The following is a 20,990-nucleotide window of genomic DNA, read 5'->3' on the forward strand; positions in this document are numbered from 1 at the left end:
CAGTGAGAAATATGGCTTTCATTTCCTTATATATTTCTTTATTTGAGCAGTCCCTCTGTGTAATCTTCTATCTCAATGCCCAGCAATCCCTTGCCCATCACAAGTGTGTTCCTCTCTCAACTCAGATCTGACTCTTGACCAAAGTGGCCTTTAACAATCCCCTAAGCTTTACTAAACTTTGGACAGGCATCTTCTAGATTATAGGTCCCTGACTAAAGGCCTCCCTTTCCTTAGAGCATTTACTTTAGAAAATTTGTAATTGCAAATTTTTTCTCTGTCCCTTTAAAATGTACATAAATCTCGGGACTTCCCTTGTGGTCCAGTGGCTAAGACTCCACACTCCCAATGCAGAGGGCCCAATTCAATTCCTGGTCAGTGAACTAGATCCCACATGCCGCAACTAAAGATCCCACATGCTGCAACTAAAAAATATCCCGTGTGCCAAACTAAAACCTGGTGCAGCTAAATAAATAAATAAATATAAATTTTTTTTTAATATTAAAATGAATGTAAATCTTCTCCCACCCTGTTGCCAGTTTTATAACCCAGGATTGTCTTTCTCAAGCACCAGGGAACCAGGTATTTGAAATGTAAACATCAAAGAAGATAGCACCCCTGTCTCCCAGTATCAGTAGGAGGGTGGAAACCTGACTTGGATGCACATCAACTGGCAAACCCAGGTGGCCTAATCACAGAGAAAAACGTTTGCAAACTGAGGAGCAATCCATGCGCTTGACACACCCCACTGACCAACCTACCTGATAGTACTCCAGTTCTTTTCCACTAGTTCATTCCAGGGCTTAAAATCCTTCCCGGGCTTTCCTGGTGGTGCAGTAGTTGAGAGTCCGCCTGCCGATGCAGGGGAGACGGGTTCATGCCCCGGTCCGGGAAGATCCCATACACCGTGTAGTGGCTGGGCCCGTGAGCCATGGCCGCTGAGCCTGCACGTCCGGAGCCTGTGCTCCTCAACGGGAGAGGTCACAACAGTGAGAGGCCCGCATACCGCAAAAAAAAAAAAAAAAAAAACCTTCCCATGTTTTACTTCAGCTGAGTTGAGTTCTGTCTATCTCCCCTCTATCACCATAGTCTTGAATAAAGTTTTCCTTGCCTGTTTAACTTTGCTCAGTGCAATTTTTGACATTCTTCATTTTAGGATCTTCTCCCAGAAGAACATTGTCTTTTCTGCTTGAGCTCTGATATCCCACACCAGGCCAACTCTCCATTTAGACACTTTGCTCACTGTGCTTGGGCTCTGACACCCACACCAGGCTGCCCCTGTACACCCTCCACGCCTCCTTCAGGCTCTTATTCCCAGCACTGGCTCACTCTTGCAGATGGATACTCCCTTCACACTGTCCAGGTTCTGACTCCTCACCCCAAGTCACCTCTCTGAAGGGCCACCTTCCTGGGCCCTGACTTCCCCACTCTCCCACCACAGACACCTGCCTTTCTCTGCATATGTAATGATTTTAGGACATAATTGTTTGAAAATGGAAGAGAAATAAAAAGGTAAGGGGAAGAGGAAGAGTTCATTTTATTCCAGACATTCTTGCCCTGTCTACATATTAGAACTGCTTAGGAAGCTTTTAAAAATTTATTGATATTTGGCCCTATCCCTAGAGATATGATTGCCCAATAACAGTCCTGGGCATCATCTGCCTTTTTTTTTAAAGTGTTTCTTTTTTTTTTTTTTTTTGGTTGCGCCAGGTCTTAGTTGCAGCTGGCGGGCTCCTTAGTTGCGGCAGGAAGGCTCCTTAGTTATGGCATGTGAACTCTTAGTTTCGGCATGCATGTGGGATTTAGTTCCCTGACCGGGGATGGAACCCAGGCCCCCTGCACTGGGAGTGCAGAGTCTTAACCACTGTGCCACCAGGGAAGTCCCATCATCTGCTTTTTTTGAAAACTCCCCAGATGGTGTTATTGTGGAGTCTGAGTTGAGAACTGCTCTATTAGGTACAGAGAGGAGAGGAATGTAGGGGTGCACGTGGGTTTAGGGATCTGGAGAATGGAGCATGTGAGAAAGCCCACCTGATACCTTCAATTTTGTTCGTTAGGTAGGAAGAGTTGTCATCAGGTGAGAGTGATGGAGGTCAAAATTTTCGGGGGTGGGAAGTGGAGAATCTAGGAAACTATGCTTATTGAGAGAGGGAGACAAACTGAAATAAGAACGAAAGACTCTGAAAATAATGAATTTGACAAAAACTGTAGCAAGAGTCTTACTGGGGTGAATTGTTCATCTTTAGAATGTTGTAGTACACAGGAGCATGCACATTCTGAAGACCCACGCCTCACTTGGCTTTTAAAACAGCCAGCCAGTTTGGTAAAACAACTGGGAGTATCAGTAGACATTACAGCACCTCTAACAGCTATAAAAATTATCTTCATTTAATAATGAAAAAATGTTCAAAACATTCTTAAAGAATTTTGTTTCTTAACAAGCTAACCAAGATTGTGTGTGTGTGTGTGTGTGATTCAGATTTTATTGCTTATTAATTATATCATTCCATACAATTTTAAGTAAACAGACTGAGAAAATATACTGGGAGTATTAAACAGCTGATGGCAATATTGATGAGAATGTTCAAGTGTTTTACATAAGGTAGTAAGAGGCACCACTGCCACTATCACTCCCCCAAAATTTGTGCATTTCATATAAATGAGTAAAAATAATTCTTTGGCATTTAACTAGCATTACTCTTTGTAATCTATGAACCATGATACACCTGAACAATTTCAGAACTTCAAAGCAGAACAAAGCATTTTCTTCCACTAGCAGATGTAGCAGTTTGTTTCTTTAAAAAAAAAATTAACAAAAACTGTACACACAACCCCAAAACAAAAGTTAGCATATTCCAGTGGTCCTGAATTTTGATGTTCATATCATATTAATTCAAGAAATAAAATGTAATTCAGCTTTTAGCAGGCACTGTTCACTACCTATTTGAAGTTATATGTTTCAAGGTTTGGTAAAATTTCCCAAATATTAAATTTATATATTTTTTAATGTATGAATAGAAAAAAATATAGTGGAAGATAGAGATTGCATTTGGATAATATGGTTCTCCCCACTTCTTTCCATATTCTGTATTTCTTAAGTTTGAAAATGAATTTTAGTCATGTTCATAATGAAAAAACTAATGCTTTAATTTTCAAAAAATAATGAAATTAATGACGACCCAGCACACAGAAGTATTAGTTCGCTGGAGCTGCCATAATAAAGTACCACAGACTAGGTGGCTGAAAAATCAGAAACTTATTTGCTCACAGAGGCTAGAAGTCCAAGATCAAGGATTTGGCAGAGTTGGTTTCTTTTGAGGCCTTCTCCTTGATTTATAGATGGCTGTCTTCTCCCTGTGTCTTCACCCAGTCTTGTGTGTGTGTGTGTGTGTGTGTGTGTGTGTGTGTGAGAGAGAGAGAGAGAGAGAGAGAGAGCATGCAAGCACCAATCTCTTCTTACAAGGAAACTAGTCATATCTGGATTAGGGTCCACCCTAGTGACCTCATTTTAACTTAATTAACTCTTTAAAGACATTATCTCCAAATACAGCCACATTCTGAGATACCAAGGGTTAGGGCTTCAACATGTGAATTTGGGGGCGGGGCGCAATTCAGTCCATAACAGGCACTTGGATCACACTGAGTTTTTAATATTTTCCCAGTGTTTTTTTCTATAGGTGTTTTTTCACCTTGATTTCTTAACTCTTATAACTTGAAACTCTGGTGAATAGTTTCTCAGCAATGGTTCAACTTTATTGGTAATTTTTTGTGATGTTAATCTTTTAATATTTTATAACCATTAAAATATATTTACATATATTATAAATATATTTAATATTTTATAAACCTAGATAAATACATTCTGAAGCAAAACTGAAACTGTTCGCATTTCTACTTCCTCATTCTGCATCAGCACAGGGTCAGGGCCTCAGGAGACCAGAAAACTTCACAACTTAAAGGCTTATTTTTTAAAAAGGATCCTTACAATCATACATCTCCTACCCATTAGAAGAGGAATAAGAAAGCAAAGATTAAAAACCAACTATTTCAAGTTTCCGACATAAGAAGAGGAAGTTTTCAGAAAAATCCGGGTAAGTTTCTGAATCATTACACTTTTATTTTTTATGCTTGTGAGGAGACAGCTATTTTCATAAACTCCAGCTGTACTTCTTTTTATAATAAAACATGTGTTTGTGCATAAGCCAATTACTTGTAAAACTAATGAAAGTAATTAGAAATTTCAATGGGTTAAATACGTATCAGTATATCTAATTGAAGCTAACTTTGTAAATGCTCTTCTACAAAGAAATGGATCATTAGGTATATACATAAGGTGGCGGGAGTGTTTCTGGTCATGTAGGGCAGTGGGAAAAACGATACAGAAACAATGCAAAGAAGTTCAGGAAGTTAAGCATAAAAGATTGTAAAGGAACCTGTGGTTGTGTGCAATTATGCAAAATTCTGTCTTCCAGAACTTGAGATGTTACTAGAAGTTTTACATGTAATCAAAGATAACGTCCTCCAGAGGCTATTTTTCAATGTAAGTGCTTCCTTAACATCCATGTCATACAGCAATCTGGTTTAAAAATTAAAACAAAAACTTATCCTCAGGAAAATAAAACCTAACTTGGCTTATGTGTGGTTTCAGTTCATCAGACCATCAGAGGAGTGTGTGTGTAGCCTTCCTGGGCAAGAGCCAGGATTCTGAATTGTCTCTCCCCACTATCAGCTCTAAGTCCTGTGGAGCAGAACAACTCCTCAGGGCATGGATATCCGGGGTGCTACTGAGGACGCCCCTGAGATGAGGGTGGGTGGACTTACCCCTAAGAGTACTTGTCCCTAAGAGCTCTGCTGATTTGTTACTTCTTGTTTAATACCTCAAGAGAGAAAACTGGAGGAGTCACTTGAGAATGGCATCCTATAGCTCCTTTGCCAATAATTAGTTACTACTAATAAGAAGATTTGTGTTCGTGATTATTTCAAAACAGGAAGATGAGGGCCCTTAGGAAGCCAAGAGTTATATCAAGGCATTCTCAAAATTTGTCCAACCCAGTCATTTTAATCTTTATTTATCTCCAATAATATATATACATATGCTCTTAAAATTAATAAAGTATAAACTAGTTTAAAGGCATTCCTGATAGGACTTCCCTGGCAGTGCAGTGGTTAAGAATCTTCCTGCCAATTCAGGGGACATGAGTTCGATCCCCGGTCTGGGAAGATCCCACATGCCATGGAGCAACTAAGCCCATGCGCCACAACTACTGAGCCTGTGCTCTAGAGCCCGCGAGCCACAACTACTGAGCCCACGTGCCACACCTACTGAAGCCCGTGCACCAAGAGCCCGTGCTCCACAACAAGAGAAGCCACTGCAATGAGAAGCCCACGCACAGCAGCAAAGACCCAACACAGTCAAAAATAAATAAATAAATAAATAAATATATTTAAAAAAGCATTACTGATAGAATAGGTTCAAATCTTTATATGTTCGCAACAGCTATCATGTGGGGAGAGGGAAGTTGAGCAACTTTTGACATTATAATCAGTCCAAGGATATTATTGAAGTTTAGTATATAATATTGAGACCAGGTATTCCTGATGTTTCCATTTAACAGAAGAAAAGACTCCATACTTGAGGAATAAATGTCAGTGACCTTATTTGAAAAGAATATTTCTATTTCCCTGGTATCTATTGGCAGAATCAGAACAAAAGGAAGTAACAGAAAACTGTCACCTGTCAGATGGCACAAAGTTCCCTTTGCAACATCCCCTATGATAGACACAGCACACAGTCACTGGTGGTTTGAGGCCAAAGAGCTGTAGGAATAAGGGGCAGACTGCAGAGGGAAATTCTTGATGCGCTGCTTCATTTCCAGAAGGTTAGACCCTATTGGAATTTTGTAGTCACTGGTTAAACCAAAAGAGAATATCTGGAGTCTGTCCTCTCAGTCTTTAGGATGTGCAGAGAGAGGGGAATGGTTAAATTACTGAAAGAAGACTCTGGCTAAGAGAAGGTATTGCATCAGACCTAAACAGAGTGTGTCAGTGGAAAGGGGCAGGCCCCTCACCTGGAGATCAGCTTCCCAGAGCAGAGGCAGGAGATTAAAACAGCAGAGGTGCTGAGGACCCAGAGGAAAAAGGAACCCATGCCGGGGAAAACCTGGTATGACAAATGGCTTCATTTGGGGACTGAGAATGACACAGCAGAAAACTGATATGGGCTATTATGGAACTGGGGTACCTAGAAGGACTGGGGAAGGAAATATATTCATTTTCTTTTCCTTTTGATAAAAACTTATTTTTCCTTTTTTTTATATCTTTATTGGAGTATATTTGCTTTACAATGTTGTGTTAGTTTTTGTTGTACAACAAAGTGAATCAGCTATAAGTATACATATATCCCCATATCCCCTCCCTCTTGAGCCTTCCTCCCATCCTCCCTAATCCACCCCTGTAGGTCGTCACAAAGCACGGAGCTGATCTCCCTGTGCTATGCGGCTGCTTCCCACTAGCAATCCGTTTTACATTTGGTAGTGTATATATGTCAATGCCACCCTCTCGTTTCATCCCAGCTTTCCCTTCCCCCCGTGTCCTCAAGTCCATTCAATAAGCCTGCATCTTTATTCCTGCCCTGCCACTGGGTTCATCCGTACCGTTTTTATAGATTCCATATATGTGCGTTAGCATACGGTATTTGTTTTTCTCTTTCTGACTTACTTCACTCTGTATGACAAACTCTAGGTCCAACCACCTCATTAAAAATAACTCAATTTCGTTCCTTTTTATGGCTGAGTAATATTCCTTTGTATATATGTGCCACATCTTCTTTATCCATTCATCTGTTGATGGACACTTAGGTTGCTTCCACATCCTGGCTATTGTAAATAGTGCTGCAATGAACATTGTGGTACATGTCTCTTTTTGAATTATGGTTTTCTCAGGGTATATGCCCAGGAGTGGGATTGCTGGGTCATACAATGGTTTTATTTTTAGTTTTTTAAGGAACCTCCATACTGTTCTCCATAGTGGCTGTATCAATTTACATTCCTACCAACAGTGCAGGAGGGTTCCCTTATCTCCTCACCCTCTCCAGCATTTATTGTTTGTATGTTTCTTGATGATAGCCATTCGGACCAGTATGAGGTGATACCTCACTGTGGTTTTGATTTGCATTTCTCTAATGATCAGCAATGTTCAGCATCTTTTTTCATGTGTTTGTTGGCCATCTGTATGTCTTCTTTGGAGAAATGTGTATTTAGGTCTTCCACCTATTTTTGGACTGGGTTGTTTTCTTCATACTGAGCTGCATGTGCTGCTTGTATATTTTGGAGATTAATCCTTTGTCAGTTGCTTCGTTTGCAAATATTTTCTCCCATTCTGAGGGTTGTCTTTCTGTCTTTTTTATGATTTCCTTTGCTGTGCAAAAGCTTTTAAGTTTCATTAGGTTCCATTTGTTATTTTTGATTTTTATTTCCATTACTCTAGGAGGTGGGTCAAGAAAGATCTTGCTGTGATTTATGTCACAGAGTGTTCTGCCTATGTTTTCCTCTAAGAGTTTTATAGTGTCTAGACTTACATTTAAGCCTTTAATCAATTTTGAGTATTTTTGTGTATGGTATTAGGAAGTGTTCTAATTTCATTCTTTTACATGTAGCTGTCCAGTTTTCCCAGCTCCAGTTATTGAAGAAGCTGTCTTTTCTCCTTTGCATATTCTTGCCTTCTTTGTCAAAGGTAAGGTGACCATATGTGTGTGGGTTTATCTCTGGGCTTTCTATCCTGTTCCATTGATCTATATTTGTGTTTTGGGGCCAGTACCATACAGTCTTGATTACTGTAGCTTTGTTTCAATCTTTTGTGACTAGATGATTGAAGCTAGAGTTAGTTCTGGCCTAACAGGCAGCAAAGAAAAGAAAGTTCCCCAGATTTCAGTCTGGGATTCAAGCCACATAAAATAATTGACCTAGTCAAATGAGCAAAATCCCTTGACCCACAGACACTGCTAACTCAAGGGTTTTCAAAAATTCATTATTTTTTACTACTCTAAGAAAAATATGTTATTTATTTGACAAATTTTTGTTAAGAAGCTACTATGTGTTAAGCACTGTAAAATAAGTGAACAAAACACACAAAAATGTTTGTCCTCATGAATCACACAGAATAATGGGTGGGGCAGAAAATAAACAAGGCAAATACGTTAAAATATATGGAATGGAATAGTTGATTGTGGTAAGTCTTAACTAGATTTTTTTAAAAGCCAGATGAGGGATAGGAGACCTTGGGAGATGGGATAGTTTTCAGTAGGCTGGCAGAGCAGAGCCTCCGTGAGAAGGTGGCACTTGATAAAAGACCCGAAGGAAGTGAAGGAGTGAGCCCTGCAGGTGTCTAAGGACATTCCAGGGATAGGAAGCAAGTAGAGTGCTGGAAGCAGGAGCAGGTGCCACATGTGAGGAGCAACAAGGCAGCCAGGGAGCTGTACCAGATTTACAGAGAGGAAAAATAAAACTAAGATTTTATATCAGAGGGGTAACAGGGTGCCAGGTCATATGAGGCCTTGTAGTTCCTAATAAGGAGCTCAGCTTTCACTCCAAGTCAAACGGAAAGCCACTGGAAGGAGTGAACCGAATATTGGTATGTTATTTACATTTGAAAGGATCACTCTAGCTGCTATTTTGAGAAGCTCCCAAAGGGATCAATAACAGCAAGAGGGAAACTTGTGAGACAGCCACTCCTATAATTCAGGAGAGAGACATGGGGACTTGGACCAGCTGGTGGGAAGTGGTAGCTGGTAATCAGATGCTTGTTTTGAAGCAACCTATAGGATTTTCTCCACACTGAATGTAGAATGTGGGAGAAGAGAAAGAGAAAGTATGCCTGCAACATGTTTTGAATGTTTATTTTTTTTATTAAAAGTATCAGTATTTAGGAATATAGGAAGAGATGCCATCTAGCTGAAGGATGTTCTTTTAAATCTTCTATGTTCGAAAATTTTTATAGTAGAAAGTTAAGGGGAAAATCTGTGCTGTAAACAATTTCTAAGCAACAGTCCAATCAACTACATTTTAATTTTGCTGTGATATCTTTTTTTTTTTTAATGTAGTAGATTCTCAACAAATATACCCTCAGGTAAACTAGGAAATGACCAGGTCTATTCTTCTCACATATCTACTTCCTCATAGATGCTTTCCGGGATGTGACTCCTGAAAATTCACAAGAAAATGCAACTCATCTAACTGCTGGAGATTAAAGAACCTCTTGAAGAACTATTTCAAGTTGCTGATCTGAAAAGTAGAAGTTTTCAGAAAAGCTCTGGTAAGTTTCTAATCATTAAATATATCTGTTTCATCAACTTTCTTTGAAAGCTATCTTTAAAATCTAATTCTAAAAACTAAAGCAGAACTTTGGAAATGAATATACTTCCAAGTGTACATAAGCCATTTCTAGCAAAATGGTTCTAAAAGGAATGAGAAATCTCAGTGCTTTCATATACATATCGCCAGATGCCACTTGTGCTGACTGCAGAGTTCTTCAAAAAAAGAAATCTTCCAGCAAGCAAGGTGCAGAATGTTTGATGGTGGAAGGCTCTGGAAATGAAGCTAGAAGACCTAAGTAAAATGTAGTTCAGAAGATCAGGAATTCAAGCATATGAAACTGTGTAGAAAATTGTGACCACATGCAGCTATGCAAAATTCTGTCCTATGTAACTCAAGATGATATCAAAAGTTTACATCTAGTTAAAGATGAAACCCTCCAAAGTTTAATCAACATTTTATTTAAGGCTTTCCTTCACAATTAGCTTGTACAGAGACTATGAGAAGAATTACATAATTTTAATGTAGTTAAATATAGTTCCAGAAAATGAAAGTAGCTAGGTTTGTAGTTTCAGTCCGGAAGAACATTAGAGCAGGGCATGAGCCTGCGGAGCTCCAGCCAGGACTTCGAGCATCCTTCTCTGGAGGTATGACTACCTGCATGCTGCCAAGGCCCAGCCTCCTAAAGATGGGGGTGGGCACTGGTTCTCACCCTGAAAGCTGCTAGTTTGATCCTTCCTTCTCACCCCCCAAATGGAGAAAGTACAAGTCCTTAGGGAATGGATCCTGAAAGTAAGTACTCATAAGGAGACCTCTAGGGTTCAAAATTTTCCCAGAACAGAATAAAGAAGGTAAAGTGTAATTCTTCCCCCAGTTCCAACCAGAGCAGTTCCACCTTTACCCATTTAGACACAGAAGTTTCATGTGCATTTCTTTTGAAGAAACAAAACAAACAATGAACAGCACTGGTTCTGGTCCAATTCCCCTATACGCACAATGAATGGGAAAACAGGTTGGCTGAGAGGACACATAATTTAATTATGACATAGTTTTCCTGATCACAACTCCTCCCCCTTTACTTACACTATGCAGCTTCTTGCCAAACATAAAGGTCCCTCATGTTAAAAAATATGCCAACACTCCAGAACATAAATCTGATCAGATAATGTTCATGAAAGGACTTGGTAAGCCTCAGAACAGTGAACTATATTAAAGTTCTATATAAATATTAACAAACCATCACTGAAAAAAAGGTTGAAGACACTGATGTGCCAAGGAGTTATGTCAAAGCATTATAACCTTTTTGCTCAAATTATTCTCACCTTGAATTAAATACATAGCTCCAAACCAAACATAGATCAGAGACCACATAAGTTGCTCATGTAATTGACAGAGTACAAAATTCATCTGAAGGGGTTACCAAATGTATAGTAGCTTCAGATCATTATATATCTTCTCAGCTCCCATCATAGGAGTGGCAGCTGAGAAATTTTTTAATGTTATAAAGGGTCTTCATCTTTGAATAATGGGGGAACCTTTGAGATAAGGTAGAGATAAAAAGACAGGCTTGGGCTTCCCTGGTGGCGCAGTGGTTGAGACTCCGCCTGCCGATTCAGGGGACACGGGTTCGTGCCCCGGCCCGGGAAGATCCCACATGCTGCAGAGCGGCTGGGCCCGTGAGCCACGGCCGCTGAGCCTGCGCGTCCGGAGCCTGTGCTCCGCAACGGGAGAGGCCACAACAGTGAGAGGCCTGCATACCGCAAAAAAGAGACAGGCTTGCGGAGAACAGATGTCAGTCACCCTATTCCATCTCCCTGGATAGAATTCCTCGGAGAATTGAAACAATAAAGGAGAAAGCAAGAAGGAACCTGTTCCCCTGTGAGGTGGCGCAAAGACAAGCCCCTCCACCATCTCCATGTTACACACGGGCACATGCGCGTGCCCGTGGGCACGTGCGCGTACGCACGTACAATGCCTCTGGGCAAGTATAATAATAGCCAGTAAGCCGGAAGTCCCTCATATGCTGTTTTTTGTAGAATGCTGAGCTCGGGGGCAATTGCTGCAATCACTGGCTCAAACAGGAGAGAAAACCTAGAGCTTCTCTTTACAGTCTTTAGGGCGCCCATTGGAGCCGGTGGGTAGCTTACTGAGAGAAGACTCTGGCTAAGAGAAGATAGTGCCTCGGACCTGGGCAGAGCAAGTCTGTGGAGAATGATAAGAGCATCTCCAGAGAAAAGTCCGTTTGCCTAGGACAACCAGAGCGGTTCAAACAGCAGAGGATAACGCAGAGACTCTGTGAGTCGAGCTCACTGAGGACCTGGAATATAGAACTCTGAAACAGGGTGAACCAAGACAGCCAGTGGAAGAAGCTTATACTTAGAAAATAGGCTTACAATGCAAGCCCACCTGTGCCAGTCATCCATAAAGTGAGCGTACACAGGTAAGTTAGAACCCTGTTTTCTCATTTGTCAAATGATAATAAACTTTGTTTGCAGGCGTCTGATGAGGATTAAATTGGGTAGCATAAGTTACATATCTGGCACTTGGTAGGTTCTTATTAGGAGGCAAATTTATTGCGATAATTCACATACCATAAAGTTATACAATTCAGTGGTTTTTGGTGTATCCACAGAGTTGTGCACAATCAATCTTAGAACACTCTCATCACCCCAGAAGAATTCCTGTACCCATTAGCCGTCAATCACCATTTACCCCATCCTCCAGCCCCTGGCAACCACTAATCTACTCTCTTTCTCTATGGAGTTGCGTATTTTGGACACTTCATATAAATGGAATCACACAATATGTGTTTATTTGTAAATGGCTTCTTTCACTTTGCATAATGTTTTCAAGGTTCACCCATGTTGTAGTATCATGATTTCATTTCTTTTTACTGTCAAACAAATTCCATTATATGGATATACCACATTTTGTTTATTCAGTCATGAAAGGCAATTTATTTTTATGAAGCACTAGATGAATATTGCTTTATTGATCTAAGATGGGTGTGTTTTACCAAGTTTGCTGAGGCCTTCTTGAATTTAAATAATAGCTGTCCTTGTCACTCCATTTCAGTCTTTGGTTAAAGAAAGTTATTCACTGACACTCTAGTTCAAGCCCTTTCCCCTAAACATACAACCTTAGTTTTCTCAAACTGTATTGTTTACCCCTTTTCCAATACTCATCTTCACATGTAGATATGTTGCAGTACATCAGTTTATATGATTTTAAATAAAAACAATATTTTCCAAGTAGTTGGAAGACTAATTATCACATTGGAAACAGGGAAATGAACAACTGGATGAAAAAACAAGAAACAAACCCATAGGGTTTTTTTAGTTCATTACTCATACCTAAATTAAGTATAAAATGAAAAAACAAATATACCCCAGAATGTTTCTTCAAACCATTTAGATTTTTTATTTTTTCATTTTTATTTGAGAAAATAAATATCATTCCTGAATATCAAATATGCATGAGTTATCTAAGAGCCAGAATATCTTTAAACATGGTTGGCTTCTACTGAGCACTGTGAAGCCATGTTACAACACTTCCTGAAGGATGGATAAATACAGGCCCTTCGGATCAGCAAATCCTTTAGGGAACAATCATTCTATTTTCCAATATTAACAATACTTCCAATGTTTCTGCAAAACACATGACTAGATAAACAAAGAGACTGGATTAGAGAAAAACTTACAGTAAGCTTGATATCACTCTGAAGGGATAACTGGTATATTAATTTGGAAATACCTATAATAAGAAATGCACACCCAATGTGGAATTTTAAATCATGTAAATAGTATTTTAAGTTACCAAAAAGACTCTTAGCAAAGAGATATGTAACAAGAGGCAAGAAAAAAATTTTTTTTGGCTGCACCACACGGCTTGCGGGATCTTAGTTCCCTGACCAGAGATGGAACCCAGGTCCCGGCAGTGAAAGCACCGAGTCCTAACCACTGGACCTCCAGGGAATTTCCAGGAAGAAATTTTTTAACAGACATCAAAGATCAAAGGTCTCTGCTTAAAGCTGAGTAACCTTTGGTAAATAAAGCATACCTATATGCTCTGAGTTTAACCAATTTTTTTTTTAACATTTTGTGGAATAGAGACTCTGTTGTCTAAACATGCCTAGTCCCTGTGGGAAAATTGGGCCTTCCAGGTGGACAGGTGGCAATGCATTATCTATTGCTCATAGGATATAAGCCAGTTCCTGAATGGAGTCAGCTCTTCAAGAAGCTTCATGTGTCCAAAAGACTGAAGATGTGTATTGGGTATAAATAGCCACAGGAAGATTCAATTTGTTCTTACAGTCTTAGAAAAGTGGAAAGTAGCATTCAAATGAGTCATGGCATACAATTTATAAGTCCATCCAGAAAGAAAAAATTAGTAATAGTTAGAGAGTTAATAGGAAATATCCATGTGATCTGCGGTTATTTAAAAGATATCCATTGTGTGCAAAGGAGCAAGAACTGCCTAGTAGGATACAATATCCATATGTGACCCTTATAATGTCACTTTACTTTGTTCTTTCAACCAATTGTATTAAATTTCCATCTGCCTGCTCAATATGTATAAAGCAGATTCGCTTTGCTGGCTCATCTTGGAAGTCCTGAAATGATGTTCATTACAGCTATTGTAAAAATATAAACATTGACTAATGAGTGCCACATCTGACCACTCCTAAGATGGTGAGAACATATTAGACAGTTCTAACATCAGGCCACATATTATGGGTACCAATTAAACTAAACCCCTTGTACTCACAGGTGTTGTGGGGTAAAATTGTGATGTCTGGCAGCCTTAGACTTTTGATACGGATGTGCCAAGTATCATTATTTCTTTATTTCTAAATTTGCCAGGTGAGATTACACCAGTTCCTTATTTCAGTTTGACTGATAGAGTCACCTGATACAAAGACTCACCATGCCTTAAAGAGTATTGCTTCTGGTACCAGTTTGGACAAAGGCTTAACAGTTTTTCATAAAGTTAAACACACACCTATTTGATCCAGCAATTCCTTGCCAAGGTTATTTACCTAAGAGAAATGAAGATATATGTCTGCACAAGACTTGTACAGAAATAGTCATAACAGCTTTCTGTGTGATTGCCAAAAATGGAAATAACTCAAATGTCTCTTTAAGGACATTAGATAAGTGTGGTATGTTAATAAAACAGAATACTATTCAGCAATAAAAAGAAACAAACTATGGATACATGCAACATTTAGACCAATCTCAATGACATTATGTTGAATAAAAGAAGCCAGTCACAGAAGAGTATATTCTATATGATTCCAGTATATCAACACTTGGATCAGGTAAAGCGAATCTATGGTGAAAAAAAAAAAATCAGCAGAGCGGTTTCCTCTGGAGGGGGTTAGGAGTAACTGAGAAGGGACATGGGGTAACAGAAATGTCCTATATCTAGATTGGGGTGGTTTGTCAAAATTTTACATTTAATATATGTGCACTCCAGTTTTACCTCAAGAGTAGCAGAATGTAAAAAAGAGAGAATGGCAGAAAGCTAATAGCTTTGAAGCTGAGTGATGACTACATGGGGATTCATTATGCTGTCCTGTTTACTTTGTTTGTATTTAAAATTTTCCAAAGAAATTATGCCATAAAAGTCTATTTCATGATGTGGGGAAACAGAAGCCATATTTTGCTAAGTAGAAGAACAAAACATTATAAGGCATATACTTCTACTATTGGGCAAATATTTATCTGAGAGATTATCTATAAAGGACCGGGAGATTGTATACCAAAAATGTTCATAACAATGAATGGGGGATGGGATTCAGGTAGAGCTTGTTTTTCTTCTTTCTTCTAGTTGTTTCTGATGTTTTTAATTGAACACATATTAGCTTTTTAACTAGAAAAATATACTGTAAATATTACTTTCTTAAAAATGAACAATAATAACAACCAAAAAAAAAAAAAAGACTCAGTCCTAATTACTCTGAATCAATAACAACAAGGGAAATGTGCTCCGGACACTTGCAAAAATCCTGTCTCATGGACTAAGAGGCTTCTTGGTATTATAATGTGGCAATATTTCCTTCATCTGAGAGAAAGAGGAACATGATCGAATGTAAAATTTTTGCTGGTTCTGTTCCTAAGAGAAATTTTATAAAAAAGAAGGAGAATGGAATGAAAGCATGAGATATTCTACAGAGTGTTTCTAGATCATGACACATTTTTCTGTGCTTGCTACATTATAATAATTTTATTAGAGCATAAGGACCCCAAATGAGTTAAAAGAGAAACATTGATCAGATAGTATCCAGGGAGCTTAACTTTGAACACTCTTCTCTTAAGAAAGGGATCCTCACTCTTTGGATTATTGAAATAATTTAAATAAAAGAGTTTAAAAGAAGGCCTGGAAAAGAGAAGGAACTTCCCCTGATCTTCACCAGAGAATTCCTCTCAAATATAGGACGTGTCCTCTAGTGAGACAGCCCACATCCCAGGATTATTCAGAGGCTTACTTGAAGGAGAGGACTGATGGGTGAAGAACCAGACTGAGATCCTAGAGCACAGGAGGAGAGGGGGAGCTAGGCAACATCAGAATTCACCAGCAGAATCCATCCCCTCAGGTGGAAAGGCATAACTGGTTTCCCCTTTTCATAGGACCGTTTCAGGAAACAGTTGGCCCAAGAAGTTCGTATGCAATAGCAGGACTGAACCAACATGGTGGGTGAAGTAATGAGGAATCCAGGCAAACAATATATGCAAGTCTAGATCATGCATTCTCAACTGGGACACTATCACCTCCAAGGGAGTAAAAATTTGTTCTTGGAAGCAAAAAAAACCACAAAAAACCTTTCTTTCAAATAGACTTTATTTTTTTAGAGCAGTTTTAAGTTCATAGCAAAATTGAGAGGAAGGTACAGAGATTTCCCATATACCCTCTGGGGGAGAGGGTATATATTTTCAGAGTGTTCAAAGTTAATCTCCCTCACTATCAACATCCCTCACCAGAGTAGCACATTTGTTACAATTGATGAACCTACACTAACACATCATCACCCAAACTGCATAGTTCAAATTATAGTTCACCCTTGGTGTTGTATCTTCTATGGGTTTTGGCAAATACATATATAATGGCATAAATCCACCATTATAGTGTCATATAGAATAACTTCATTGTCTTAAAAATCCTCTATGCCCCACCAGTTCATTCTTACCTCCTCCCTAACTCCTGGCAACCACTAATCCTTTTGCTATCTCCAAAGTTTTGCCTTTCCCAGAATATCATATAGTTGGAATCATATAGTATGTAGCCTTTTCAGATTGACTTCTTTCACTAAGCAATATGCATTTAATATTCCTCCACATCTTTTTATGGCTTGACAGCTCAATTCTTTTCGGCACTGAATAAACATTCCATTGTCTGGATATACCAGTTTATTTATCCATTCACCTACTGAAGGACATCTTAGTTGCTTCCAAGCTTTGGCATTTATGAATAAAGCTGCTATAAGCTTGTGTGTGCAGGTTTTTGGTGTGGACATAAATTTTCAACTCCTTTGGGTAAATACCAAGGAGTGTGATTGCCAGATCATACGGTAAGAGTAGGTTTAGTTTTCTAAGAAACCACCAAACTGTCTTCGAAAGTGGCTGTACCATTTTGCATTTCCCCCCAGCAATAAATGAGAGTTTCTGTTGCTCCATATCCTCACCAGCCCTTGGTGGAGTCAGTGTTCTGGATTTTGGCCATTCTGATGGGTGTGTATTGGTATCTCATTGTTTTTTTGCGGTACGCGGGCCTCTCACTGATGTGACCTCTCCCGTTGCGGAGCACAGGCTCCGGACGCGCAGGCTCAGCGGCCATGGTTCACGGGCCCAGCCGCTCCGCAGCATGTGGGATCTTCCTGGACCGGGGCACGAACCCGTGTCCCCTGAATCGGCAGGCGGACTCTCAACCACTGTGCCACCAGGGAAGCCCAGTATCTCATTGTTTTAAGTTGCAATTCCCTAATGGCATATGATGCTCTTTTTTATGTATAAAGCACAGATATACATAAACAGATATACAGCATATCTGTAGTATTACAGTTTCAAGGGAGGGGACAACTAGGTTAAAATTCCCCTCCTTAAGGGGGAAATAGTCTAATAAAGAAATGGAAAAGCACTGTCTGGGTGGTCAGAGAGGCAGCGTGAGGAGGGCGACACAGGATAGAAGAGAAAGGTTGCTCATGCTGAAGATCTGGAACCTGGCCTCACACAGGGAATGTGAGCAATGAGATAAGCTAGGGGAATAAGACTGCTCTGAGACAGCAGAGAAGTTAATTTTTATAACCTGTTTGTATTAGGGTTCTCCAGAGAAACAGAACCAGTAGTACATATTGGAGAAAGAGAAGGAGGGAGGTGGGGGGAGAGAGAGGGGTTATTTAACGTCTCTGCACCTCAGTTTCTTTAGCTGTAAAATGGAAATAATAATAGCATCTACCTCAGAGGATTGTTGTGAAGAGTAAATAAATTAATATAAAGCACTTGGAACAGTGCCTGGTACATAGTATGTGCCCAATAAATGTTCATAAAACATATGAAGCCAGTGTGAATCAACAGTGGAGTGTGGAAACCAAATGCTAACTGAGCACACACAATAAATTTTAACACTTGATATCAATTTTTTAAATGCTCACTATTTTCTTCACTCTCACTCAGGCTGTTCTGTGCCTGTCCCTGAGGCTGACATTAGAAAAGAAAATCCCTGCAATGTGGCCACTAGGGGTCCCACCCTGGTCTGCCCTGCAGAACTAACCCAGAGGAATTTAGCATTTATAGGGAGCTCCAAAAAGTCCCCGAAAGCCATTCCTTTACATTATCTTTAGGAAAACAGAGATGGATGGACAGTCCACCCAGGAAGGCCAGTGAAATGCCAACATAAGCTCTTCCCTACCCAAGTTCTGGGCTCTCTGCAGCCCTCAAAACTCTCAAGCAAAGAACAGATTTTAAACCTTTGGCTTCTAACCAATCACACCAGAAGGTGGAAGAATAATGGCTTACCAAAAAAAAAAAAAATCATTTCAGAGAGAAAAGTCATATCTAGGAAAGCGAAACTGAAATCAATTCTGCAGGCTTCCTCCTCCCCCACCTTCCAGTTTCGGCACACCCATTACTGAGAAACACTGTCCTTTCTGAGCCGATTAGAGTTCAGATTGAAGTGGAAGCAGAGGAGAAACTGTCATAAAAACTGGAGTGAAAAAGTATTTTTATCTAACACAGTAGGAAGAAGAACACAGACGTTTGTTTCCTGCACCGAAATACATGGTTTTTCCCTCATTTATGTAGAAGAACTTGGCAAGAAAAATCTGGGTAAGTACAATATCTGTTATTTATAGTATTATTACTCTCTATAGCAGCATTTTATTGACTAGGAAGGAATCTACTTCTTAATTAGAAAATTGAAATATACTCCAAAAATAATATTTTAAACCTAAAAATATTTTAAGCCTAGACTGTTCATTGCTGTGACAGAGTCTGCTTTATATTAGTTGAGGAAGGAGTCATAACATTCCATAAAAGATGCATGCAGTGGAAAACTAGAGGCACTTTTATTGATGAAATCCCCCAAGGCGTTAGGAGCATCTTCAGAAAGAACATATAATGAAAATTTAAAGATGTACTTTACATTAATCAAAGATCCCTTCCACCATCTACTCTAAGGAGTTGCCAGAAAATAAAATTCCCTGATAACTTCTCAGATATTAGTGTCAAATTATATGTATAATAGACAGACAGACAGACAGAGACAGAGACAGTGACAGAGATGAAGACAGACTACTACAGGAAGTACTTGAAATTATGACAGCTTTCTTATTTCTTCCTAAAAATCCTGGGTTTACGTCTGATTTCCCCCAAAGTAAGGAACAAGGTAATACAAAGAGTTGGGGGAAATACAGTTTAGATTAAAGGCCTGCTCCTCAACTTCCTTTAGTAAAGCTAAAAAGCCCTACAGTTAACCCTACAGTTCATAAATATATGTAGGTTTGACCAATCATGTAACAAATTATGTTTGCATTTTTTATGGGGTTGCTAAGAAGCTCAGAATGAAATTTTCAGGCCAATTCTAGTCAAGTATATAGAATTGAAAAGTTATTTTAGGCACTGACTTTACTCCATGGCTTCACCTTCTTTCCTCTTCTACCCATATTTAGCCTTCTCCCTGATTATTTTTCTGACTTTTTAATTTCTTTCTTCCAGTTTATTAAGATATAACTGACATATCTTATATTTCATATAAGTTTAAGGTATACAGCGTAATGATTTGACTTACATGCATCATGAAATGATGAGCACAATGAGTTTAGTGACATCCATCATCTCATGTAGATACAAAATAAAAGAAAAAGAAAACAATATTTTTTCCTTGTGATGAAAACTCTCAGGATTTACTCTCTAAACATCTTTCATACATAACATACAACAACGTTAATTATATTAATCATGTTGTACATCACATCCCTAGTACTTATTTATCTCATAACTGGAAGTTTGTACCTTTTGACCACCTTCAAGCCACTTTACCCATCTCCTCTGGTAACCAGAAATCTTATCTCTTTTTCTATTAGTTTGTTTTTGAAGTATAATTAGTTCCTGGTACACAACATAGTGATTCAATATTTCTATACATTACGAAATGATCACCACTGTAAATCTAGTCAGCAAAGATATTACTATTGATATTATTATTGACTATATTCCCCACACTATGCGTTTCATGCCCAACACATTTATTTTGTAACTGGAAGTTTGTACCTCTTAATCTTCCTAACCTATTTCACTCATCCTCCCACCCCTCTCCCATATGGCAACACCAATTTGTTCTCTGTATATATGACTCTGTTTCTGTTTTCTGGATCTATTGGGATGATCATATGATTTTTATCCTTCATTCTTTTAATGTGGTATATCACATTTATTGATTTGCATATATCAAACAATCCTTGCATCCCAGAGATAAATCACATTTAATTATGGTATAAGATCTTTATAATCCTTATAATGTTCTGTTGAACTTGGTTTGCTAGTATTTTGTTGAGGATTCTTGCACTTATGTTCATCAGTGATATTGGTCTGTAACTTTCTTTTCGTTGTACTGTCCTTATCTGGCCTTGGTATCAAGGTTATGCTGGCCTCATAAAATGTGCTTATAAGTGTTCCCTTCTCTTCTATTTTGGAAGAGTTTGAGAAGTATTCACATTAATTCTTCTTTAAATATTTGGCAGAATTCACTGGTGAAGTCATGAAGTCTGAGGCTTTTCCATCTTGGGAGGTTTCAGTTACTGATTCAGCCTCCTTACTCATTATTGGTCTGTTCAGATTCTTTATTCATGATTCAGTCTTGGTAATTTGTATATTTCTAGGAATTTATTTATTTCTTCTAGACTGTCCAGTTTGGGGGCATATAAATATTCATAGTACTATCTTATGATCCTTTGCATTTCTGTGGTATCAGTTGTAACATCTCTCTTTCATTTATAATTTTATTTATTTGAGTCTCTGCTCTTTGTTTCTTAATCTAGCTAAAGGTTCATTAATTTTGTTTACTTTACAAAAAACAGCTCTTAGTAGTAAGAGAAGATGGATGCCTTGGTCATTAATTTGGCTGGTCTCCTTTTCTTTCTGCAGTGTTATTTCCTTTATGCCCAGCTGCTCTGAGATACAACTATTTTTA

The 20,990-nt window shown here is 38.8% G+C and overlaps 1 long non-coding RNA gene across 2 annotated transcripts; it reads left to right on the forward strand.

The window, feature by feature from the left end:
* Positions 1 to 3,428: 3,428 nt before the first annotated feature.
* LOC137229063 (uncharacterized) lies at positions 3,429 to 20,990 on the forward strand. 2 transcript variants are annotated; one of them, XR_010945521.1, is made up of 7 exons: positions 3,429 to 3,755; positions 3,911 to 4,088; positions 4,470 to 4,537; positions 7,652 to 7,728; positions 9,174 to 9,306; positions 18,539 to 18,628; positions 20,945 to 20,990. It is a non-coding gene; the product is annotated as an uncharacterized lncRNA (long non-coding RNA). The 2 variants fall into 2 exon arrangements; XR_010945520.1 differs by lacking the exon at positions 3,429 to 3,755 and having other exon boundaries at positions 3,778 to 4,088.

This window comes from Pseudorca crassidens, chromosome 8 (assembly GCF_039906515.1).
Source record: "Pseudorca crassidens isolate mPseCra1 chromosome 8, mPseCra1.hap1, whole genome shotgun sequence".
NCBI classification, from domain to species: domain Eukaryota; kingdom Metazoa; phylum Chordata; class Mammalia; order Artiodactyla; family Delphinidae; genus Pseudorca; species Pseudorca crassidens.